The following is an 11381-nucleotide window of genomic DNA, read 5'->3' on the forward strand; positions in this document are numbered from 1 at the left end:
GAGATACCTCCTTATTGATTTTCCTACTAATGGATTGTAAGACTTACAGTTCAGATAGGTTAGGGAGTAAAGATTGGTGTATTAGTCTCCTGCTTTAATTAAGAGACATTACCTTCTTTCCACTAATCCCTCAATCTCTTTCAGTTTTTGGTCTTACACTAGTTAATGCCAAGTTTAATGTCAGGGTTTCTTTTTGGTTATATTAGTTGCCCCCCTATACTCGAGTCTTAAAGTTACCTTTTTGGTTTGAGAGTATATTGTATTTACTATAAGTCCTTTTGTTATCATGAGATTTGAATTAAGTCATCAAATGAACATTTTTGGGCCTCATGAATGATGCTAATTATTAGATGGACCAATACCCTACCGAGTAGTGTCCGTTTCTGGTTGCCTTATGAGTGGTGCTTATCAAGTGGGTTTGTACTTCGACGAGCAATACCCATCTCTTACTGTCTAATGAGTGGTGCTTATTAGATGGACATTTTTGTGTTTGATGAGCAGTGCTTATCTGATGGACCAATTTTTTTTTGTGGAGCAGTGCCTGTCTCTTATTGCCTTATGAGCGATGCTCATCAATGTGCATTTTTGGGTCTCATGAGCGGTGCTCATTAGATGTGTCAATTTTTTGTCAAGCTATGTCTTTCTCTTGTTGCCACATGAGTAGTGCTCATTAAATGAACATTTTTTGGGTCTCATGAGAGGTGCTTATCATATGGGTCATTTTTGGTGTGCCATGCTCACTTCTTGTTGCCTTATGATTAGTTGTGCTCAGCCAAATTAAAAAGCACACACTATTTTTGGGTCCTACCTCCGATGCTCAACGTTTTAACCGAAGTGAATTCGTCAGTTGGGCATCGTAGGCACCACTCGAGGGATAAGGTAAGAGGAATAGATTATTTTAGTTATTTTAAAATATGAACCGATTAAGCTGGAGTATTTGGATACAAGAATGTTATATAAGATTTTATGAATGATTCAGGCATATAAAATTGATGGTTTTGTTTATTATATATGTATTTGGGGAAAACTAAAGTGAGTAGGGTAATCATCTCTTTTTTTCTTGCGAAATCTATATTTTTGAGTTAATGTAAACCCTAGAGATGATCATACCCTTGTTTCAGCAAGATATATTTTCCTCGGGTAGTTAATTATATTATGAATTATCACTCAAATTGTGTGGCATGAGAAATGATTATGTTACTGCATAAATAAACTTATTAGAATATTTTATGGTATTATACAGTGAAAGATATGGTTTAATACTGATCTTAGGAAATGTTGAGAATGATGTGAATGATTTTATATCGAGTTATGATGAGATAGTGTTATATCGAGTTATGAATATGACATGTTTTATATTGATTTGTGAATATGATAGTTTTATACTGAATTTTGAAAAATGAGATTATACTGAGATGGTTGGGAAGGATGCTTAGTATAAAAATTTTGTTGTAAAGTCTGTACTGAGATGGTGGGGAGGGATGCTCAGTATGGAAATTCTATTGTAAAGTCTGTATTGAGATGGTGGGGAGGGATGCTCGATATGGAAATTTTGTTGTGAAGTCTGTACTAAGACGATGGAGAGGGATGCTCAGTATGGAAACTATGTTGTGAAGTTCGTATTGAGACGTTGGGGAGGGATGTTCAGTATGTAATTGTGGAAATTCTGAAACTGATGGGGAGGGATGCTCAGTATGGAAATTATGTTGTGAAGTCTATACTGAGACTGATGGGGAGGAATGCTCAGTATGAAAACGATGGGAGATTACTGCGAAGTATGTGTTGAGAATTGAGATCATGCTATCTGTTGTATTTTGGAAAATACATATATGTAGATTTATGTAAATAGAGAAATTTATTGAACCAAAACATGTGTTGAGAAGAAAAAAATGTGTTTTCTAATGTATATATAGGGGTGAGTACAGTTTTACATGATTTCTTAGATAAAGTTAATTAATTAATGGATGTTCTTGCTACACTAAAACTTATATTGGCACACACTAATAATAACCTATTCCGTCTTACTGAGAAGTGTCTCACCCGAATATTATTTAACATTTCAAGAAATCCAGAGAGCTGAGCTTAGCGAGTTTCAGAAGGGGGGCTTAATTGTTATAGCTTAGAGTAAGTGCTGCTGAGACACAGATAGGTATATAGATATGTTTTTGTCTATTTGGGATGTAATATGAATGCTTGGAAATATATGTGTTATATGGTGGTATTAGAACTCTAGTATAATATTTGGGGTTTAATATATATGTTTCCACTCTTTTGTTTAAAATGAGTTATGGACAGGTGTACTCGGTACCCCACTTCGGGTTCGGCTCGTTATGGTATCAGATATATATATATATATATATATATATATGTATGTATGTATGTATATATGTATGGAGAATAGCACTTTGGGCCCCACCTAGTATGAGGTGTTACATGACTAGTGCTTATCAGATGGGCCATTTTTGGTGAGCTGTTCTTACTTCTTGTTGCCTTATGAGCTATGTAGACACTCTAATTTTTACCAGGCTTTCCTGGAAAGACTTGGTGCAATAAAAGTTGACTTCGAATTCCGAAAATTGGAGGACCCTTTTTGAAAAGCCTGATTTTCTAAATTGAGTCCCGGTATTTTAAACTGAGTCCTGATGTCTTTAATCAAGTCCCAGTGTTTTAAATTGAGTCTCAGTATTTTAAAACCAAGTCCCGGTATTTTAATTTGAGTCCCAGTGTGTTAATTTGAGTACTAGTACTTTCAGTTGAGTATCGATGTTTCCATTTGAGTCCTAATATTTTTAATTGGAGTCCTGTTTTAAGATTGAGTTCCGGTATTTTCAAAAAAAAAATATGAGTCTCTTTTTGTTTTAAAATTGAATCTTTCGATTTGAGCATTTTCAATTTTTAAAGTGAGTTTTTCCAAAATTTTCAAATTTTTACGAGTCGAGTCGTTTAATTTTTAAAGTGGATTTTTACTGAGTCATCTTTTGAGTCCGGGTCCTCCCAATTTCCGAGAACCGGAGTTTAATTTTCAAACCCGAGTTCTTCCTTTTGCAAGAAAAAAATTGAAAAAAGAAAATAAAAATAATAATAAATAGGAAATTCACGAGGGAAAAGAGAAGAATGTGCGCCAATGCAGGTAGTTGTATATTCCCTCGCGGGAATAAAGGAACGAACTGGAAAGGAGGAATGAAATTTCTGGCGCCAAATTTCTTCACCCACAGACTCCTATAAAGGGAGTCCATGCGCAGGGCTAAAGGGACTGGGATCTGATATGATCTTTCATGAAAAGGAGGTCTGAATTTTTTTCTTTCTTCTTTCTTTTCTCTGACACTCCTCCAGACTCCCATTCTCATTTCCTTTTCAAACCATTATTTTCCTCAATCGCCGTCGCCTTTCCTGACTCCATTTCCAGCCATCCTCACCCTAACCATCTCTCAGCTCTCGGATATCTCACTCTCTCTCGTCTCTCTAGCCGCAGCCGACCATCCTACTCCAGATCCACCATCCGAACACCAGCAGTTTGGAAGCACACTCACCCGAAGACCTTCTCTGCTCCAGCCATAGCCGTGGCCGCCAACCTGCTGCTTCTCGGCCACAAGCCCAGCTACATCTACCCGAGATCACTAGACCTGAACACACAGCCTCCCTCGGACTCCCTCCGCTCCACGAACCACCAGCTCCTCCGAGCAAGCACCACCTCACTCTGCGAAGCACAACAGACTTCCGGCCATATCCAGCAGCAGCAACTCCGGCAAACACCAGCCGAGAGGTCCCTCCGAGCAAACACCCCTCGCCCTCTGCTGTGAGTTCCCTGAGCACACACACCCATATATATATATATATATATTTATATATGGGAGTTTCTTATACAATTTCCATGCACACAGTAACCCACACACGGGGACACGCACAACCTCACACCACCTCAGCAGAACATACACCCACAGCTTTTCACCACCTTTGCTCGGCAACCATCACCACGCGAAATTCGCCAATGTCCACCCCGCACCCTCCACTGTCCATCCTCATTCCGCTTTTGTAAGGACCCGAACCCGAGGGGGTTTCTACATATAAATTTTTCAGCGGACACAAATAAATTTAAATTATTTTTATTATCAGAGTACTAATTATCTTTATTACAATTATATGTCTCAACTATTAAAATGCAAATTTCTAAAATTATAAAATATACAAACATATTTAAAATTATATAATGCTAATTTTTTTATTCTACTCCGCTCTTTCTATTCCCGCTCATGCATTTGCTACGCTAAATTTTTGGTATGCTCCTCAAAATTATCTGAAATGTAAAATAATGATTGGGAGTGAGACGACGCTCAATCAGTAAATAAAATTATTATTAGTGTGTGACTAAAATGAGTTTTCATAATTTTGTAAAATAATATTTAATACTATAACTTCAAAAATATTTTTAAAATAAATGTAAATTTAAAAATTTTTGCATAAAAACTTTTGTCATTAACTATAACAGTAAAATTTTATAATCATATACTATAACTGTTAAAATGAACTTTTTTAACTTTTAAAACTATAACTATTAAATTAAACTTTTAACTTTAAAAATTGTAATTATAATTTTTTAATTATATACATATATATACTTTTCCTTATACGTTTCCTTTAGATCATCATTTAGACATAATAATGACCATGTTCATATAAACTTATACTTTACCTTCAAATCATTAATAACTCTGTACGCGTAATTAAATATGTATATACATATACTGTAAAAATCACCCTTTACTGTAAAAATCACCCTTAAGTCTGTTAATCGTAACTTATGCTTACCCTCATGACTGGGTTGTGCGGTCCGAAAACTCGACTTAGTTGGCTGGCCGGCCAAACTAAATCAACGTACATAATCATTAAGTGAGATTTTCCCTATTAAACCCTGATCTGACCTAGGTGTGCACTCAGGAGAAATCTAATACCATATAAAACCACTCTGTAAACAGTGTTGTGTACTCTGATTCGTTTAAACTTTAAGTTGCGGTACCAAACATTCATAATTTTCTGTATCGTCTGACCCATAACGGGTTTTAAAAATATTTTTATTATATAATTTCTACAATTAAAATAATATCATGAAAATATCATTTTTACTCATATTTTCATGAAATACGCAATATTAAAAAAAAACAACTCATATAATCTTTACTCATGTTTTCGTGAAATATGTAACGTATAAATAAACTCATGTTACACAATTTTTGTGTTAAAAATATTTTCTTGAATAAAAATTAATAATATAAAATGCCCGAGGGGTATAGAACATTTCTTAACTCAAAAATAAATGCAAGTATACTAAAGATAAAACTAGTATAATTAAATATGCGTAAAAATAAACTCAAGAGAATTTTATGAAACTAACTAATATAATTGAAATTTTCTTACAAATAAACTCGAGTATGAATTTTAAATAAAAATCTAACATAATAAAATTTACTTACAAATAAACTCGGGTATAAATTTTAAATAAAAATCTAACATAATCAAATTTACTTACAAATAAACTCGAGTATGAATTTTAATAAAATTCTAACATAATCAAATTTACTTACCTCTTCTTTTACATTGTGCTATGAACACAATGACTATTTTTAAGAAATGAAATTAGAAAAAGTGGGTGAGTGAGATCTTACTCAAAAATTCTCTCTCTACCACTAATTTTTTCACTCACTAATCCTTCTCTTCCTTTGAAAATTTTTATGAAAAATGAAGGTTGAAAACTTCCTATTTATAGGAAAATTTTGGTGAAGAAAATAGAATTTGTAAAAGTGTAAGGAGAGGGGTGAAATTATAATTTTTTTAAATTAAAAAATGGGCATGGGATGGGTTAGGCATGTGTTAGGTATGGGATAGGGATGGAGGTCATGTGGGAGTGCTTGCTACCACTCCTCTTTAATTAATTACTGAATTAATTATTTTATTTTATTTAATTTTTTAAAAAAAATTATTATTATTATTATTATTAAGTCATGTTTTAGTATTTTTTTTTAAAGAATTAAATTCAAAATTTGAAAACTCATGTGGGTCCCACATGGTCTTATGAGCCCCACACAACTTTGAGACCCAAGTGGGTCCTACGTAATTCCAATAATTCTCACACGATTTTATGAGCCCTACATACTTTCGGGACTCATGTGAATCCCACACAACTTCGTGACTCATATGGGCCCCACACAGTATTGTAGGCCCTATATAGGATACTTATATTATTATTATTATTATTATTATTATTATTATTTTACCATGTATTTCTACAAATTATGTCTGTTAAAACACTATTTTATGTATATGTACTCATTTACGTGTACAAACAGTATCTATCATGTTTGTCATATGAAATTCTATTTGGATTAGGCCGACCTCTAAGGAGTGACTGAGCCGCAATGGTCTCTGAACATTCGCTAAGACAAGGTCTTTCTTAGACATCAAATATGGAATTAAGGATCCTACAGAAGAGCACTTCTATATTGATATTAACTTAATGAGCATTATTATTATTATTATTATTATTATTATTATTATTATTATTATTATTATTATTATTATGCTTTAATCATATATATATTTTTGGGTCATCACATTCTCCCCTCATAAAAATTTCATCCTCAAAATTTGCTAATTTAAAATGAGTACTGTATAATTGGTTGCGTTATTTGAAAGAGTAAATTGATGAACGATTTGGCTAAGTCTTAGAGTAGATTGAGGGTCAATTTGGTGAAATATTTTATTTTGGGAACTGAAGTGTGAATCAGCGGTCTAATAGAGGTTGAAATGGAAAAGAAATTCAGAAAATGTGGAAAAGGATAATTATATATATATGTATATATATATATATATATATATATTATACATGTCCTATTAAATATATATATATATATATATATATATATATAACAAAATGAAATGAAATATGACCTTTAGAGCCTTAGCTCAATGTCAACATCTATCAAAGTGCTAGCGGTGTCACTGCTAACTGCCTAGATTCTTTCTTGGTGGAGTTGGTCTCTTATAATGTCGCTGGCTTGGGTTGGAAAAAGGGAGAGAACGCCCATTTGTTTGGTAAGGGAGGGAGAGTTGCCCTCTTCCCCTTGTGGCCTTTGGTGGGGATAATCATCACGAGTCATCGGTGGCCCGTACATGAGTCTCAACGCGTATTGGATTTCTTTGCAATGATGGAGTAGGCCAACATTATTCGAAACCCTTAGTGTGGTGATTGCGATACTGCCATTGTAAGGGGTATGGTTCATTGGTGTGATGTTAGTTGTAAGTTTCATAGACAGAATATTGTTGATAGGGATGAGGGTACAAGTGGTTGGGAAAATGGTAGGGGCACTGTTCGGGGCGGTAGTGGTAGAGGAGATAAGATGGATAATTGGTGGGGTAGTAGTTGAGATAGTGGCTTCTTCAATTGATCCCTGTCTACGCCTATGATTCTCAAACCAAAATCGTACATTTTTTGGCTCGATTGGACCATGTCGTTGGAGTTGTGCTGCAAGCAAGATAGCCTGTTCCACAGAAGGGAGTTCCCCTTGACTGCTATGGAAGACATCCACTAAAATCTCCAGCTGTGCCTTGCTGGGTTTCCATCTTTGGATTGGCGATCTAGTGCTGCTCTCAGCAACTTGGGGAGTTGGGTGATTTGACAACTAAGAGAAAAGTTGGGAAGAACTAATCTCTACAAACTGAAATGTGGTTGTTCAAGATGGTAGAAAGATGTGATACTTAGAGTTCGAGGAGGGCATACCCTTTTTATAGGGGAATGACCGCGTGTTGTGGAAATCGAGAAAGAGTGACGTGTGCCGCGAGAATTGAGAGAGTGTCACGGATATTGAGTGATGCGTGTCACGGATATCAAGCGACACGTTTTTCAAAAATTGAGGGAGAGTGACATGTGCCGCGAGAATCGAGAGAGTAATGCGTGTCACGGATATCGAGCAACGCGTTTTGCAAAAATCGAGAGAAAATGATGTGTGCTGCGAAAATCGAGAGAGAGTGACACGTGTTGCAGAAATCAAGTGAGCGACACGTATTGGAAAATTTGCAGACTTAAGGTTCTGTTCATGTTTCTGCATCTTTATTAATGGTTTAATTATAATTAATTCTATACTCAAGTCACTACTTGGGTGGGTGGCCTAGTGGTAAGGAACCAGCCGTGCATCCATGTGATTGTGGGTTTGAGTCCCCACTATGTCCAAGTGGGTCATGCTCTAGCCTTGCTTCGAGGGAAAGTGAGTTATAGCCGATGATTTCTACCCATGAGGCTATTTTTTTTTTTTTACTGCAAGAGTACCCATTGTATATTCTAATATTATTATTATTATTATTATTATTATTATTATTATTATTATTATTATTATTATTATATCAAATCTATATTGGGTATATTTGATGGATTGATGATTTGACATTGGTTAGTTATTTGAAAAAGATTAGTTAATTTTTATATTGCTTTCATTAATGGAATTTTTTTTTTATAATATAGTAAAATTTAAGTTGTATGTACTTTTATAAATTTATACAAAATAAAAATTAAAGATTCCGTCAAAATTTGTACTCTTAAATCAAACTTGGATACTTGATGGGAATTGAATATGCAATGTGTGTGTGTGTATATATATATATATATATATATATATTCATATTTAACTTACATATGCTAAGAGATTTTTTTTTGAATTTTAAATATAATATAGTAACATTTAAATTGTATTTAATTCCTTATAAACTAATACAAAATTAAAATTAAAGATTTCGTCAAAATATATATTCCTAAATTAAGCTGGAATATTTTGATAAGAACTGAATATGCAACGTAAAAATACATATTCATATCCAACTTGCGCATGTAAAGAAATTTTGGGTAAATTTAGATTTCAGAATAAACCGTTTACTCATATTTATTTGTATGTGTAGCACCTCCAAACCTAATAGGGTCTATTGTGCTACTTCTTATATAATAACAGCGAAAATAAATAAATCTTGGATATTATTATATTATTATATTTATATTATGAAAAATTTAAATTATTAATACATATGATCTAACAATTAATTATGAGTCATCAATATGGATACGTGTTTCTACAAACATAAATAACATATTTAACTTAATTAACGTGTCTTCAATAATACTATCATTTTTCTTAGAGAATATAAGACTGTTACCTGTTATTGAGAGCTTTCACGTTAATCTCATTTCCTTCAATGTTACTATCTTTAGGATCTATTATTAAACAATGATTAAATGTTATTTTAAAATAATAAATCTATTATTAACGTAGAACAAACTAAAATAAATATTCTAAACTACCCAATCCTACCCAAATCATGTTTTATACCTAAACTCTGATAAAATTTATATGCTAGAGTATGCAGAACTTATATCCTATTCTCTAATATCAATTGTAAGGACCCGAACCCGAGTGGGTTCCTACATATAAATTTTTCAACGGACGCAAATAAATCTAAATTATTTTTATTACTGGAGCACTAATTAGCTTTATTACAATTATATGTCTCAACTATTAAGATACAAATTTCTAAATTCTAAAATACACAAACATATTTTAAATTATATTATGCTAATTTTTTTATTCTACTCCGTTCTTTCTATTCTCGCTCATGCACTTGCTACTCCAGATTTTTGGTATGCTCCTCAAAATGATCTGAAATGTAAAATAATGATTGGGGTGAGATGACACTCAGTAAGTAAAACAATTTTATTAGTGTGTGGCCAAAATGAACTTTCATAACTTTCGTAAAATAATATTTAATACTATAACTTCAAAAATACTTTTAAAATAAATGTAAATTTAAAAATTTCTGCATAAAAATTTTTGCCATCAACTATAACAGTAAAATTTTATAATCATATACTATAACTGTTAAACTGAACTTTTTAACTTTTAAAACTATAACTATTAAATTAAACTTTTAACTTTAAAAACTGTAATTATAATTTTTTAATTATATACATATATACACTTTTCCTTATACGTTTCCTTTAGATCATCATTTAGACACAATAATGGCCATGTTCATATAAACTTATACTTTACCTTCAAATCATCAATAACTCTGTACGCGTAATTAAATATGTATATACATATACTGTAAAAATCACCCTTAGGCCTGTTAATCGTAAGTCATGCTTACACCTATGACTGGGTTATGTAGTCCGAAGACTGGACTTAGTTGGCTGGCCGGTCAAACTAAATCAACGTACATCATCATTAAGTGAGATTTTCCCTATTAAACCCTGGTCCGACCTAGGTGTGCACTCAGGAGAAATCCACTACCGTATAAAACTACTTTATAAACATTGTGGGTGCACTCTGATCCGTTTAAACTTTAAGCTGCGATACCAAACATTCGTAATTTTCTATATCGTCTGAGCCATAAGGGGTTTTCAAAACATTTTTATTATATAATTTCTACAATTAAAATAATATCATGAAAATATCATTTTTACTCATATTTTCGTGAAATATGCAATATAAAAAAAAAAATCAACCCATGTAGTCTTTACTCATGTTTTCGTGAAATATGCAACGTATAAATAAACTCATGATACACAATTTTTGTGTTAAAAATATTTTCTTGAATAAAAATTAATGATATAAAATACTTAAGGGGTTTAGAACATTTCTTAACTCAAAAATAAATGCAAGTATACTAAAGATAAAACTAGTATAATTAAATATGAGTAAAAATAAACTCAAGAGAATTTTATGAAACTAATTAACATAATTGAAATTTTCTTACAAATAAACTCGGTTATGAATTTTAAATAAAAATCTAACATAATCAAATTTATTTACAAATAAACTCGAGTATGAATTTTAATAAAATTCTAACATAATCAAATTTACTTACCTCTTCTTTTACCTTGTGCTACGAACACTGTCGTGATGTTCCCAGGCGGAACAAAGCGAATGAAAAGTGAATTTAAATTTTCATGGAAAATGGTGTAATGGAGTTGCCACTAACCTTTTAGTATGATTAGAATACTTGATTACTACCTAATTAAGGATAGAATTGGATTGCATTACAAGATATGGGCTCGGAACTACGGTTACGCGAGGGAAGGTATTCATACCCCCTACGCGCTCATTCTTACGAACGGTACTAGATTAGTTGAAAATTATCCCAAAATTAATTTAATTAGCCTTTAAAATTACTCCCTTTTTAAATGTGTAAAACAAATACCCGAAGAAAAATAACATATAGGTATTCCCTCAGAACCGGGGCATATTGTGCTTCGAAAAACTCAATGCCCTTCTTTGCAATCATTGGGATAGGAAAATCGAGAAAATAGGTTTTTACAAAAAATAACTCCCAGGTATTTTGAAATT

Source organism: Malania oleifera, chromosome 5, assembly GCF_029873635.1.
Source record: "Malania oleifera isolate guangnan ecotype guangnan chromosome 5, ASM2987363v1, whole genome shotgun sequence".
In the NCBI taxonomy this organism is placed as follows: Eukaryota; Viridiplantae; Streptophyta; class Magnoliopsida; order Santalales; family Ximeniaceae; genus Malania; species Malania oleifera.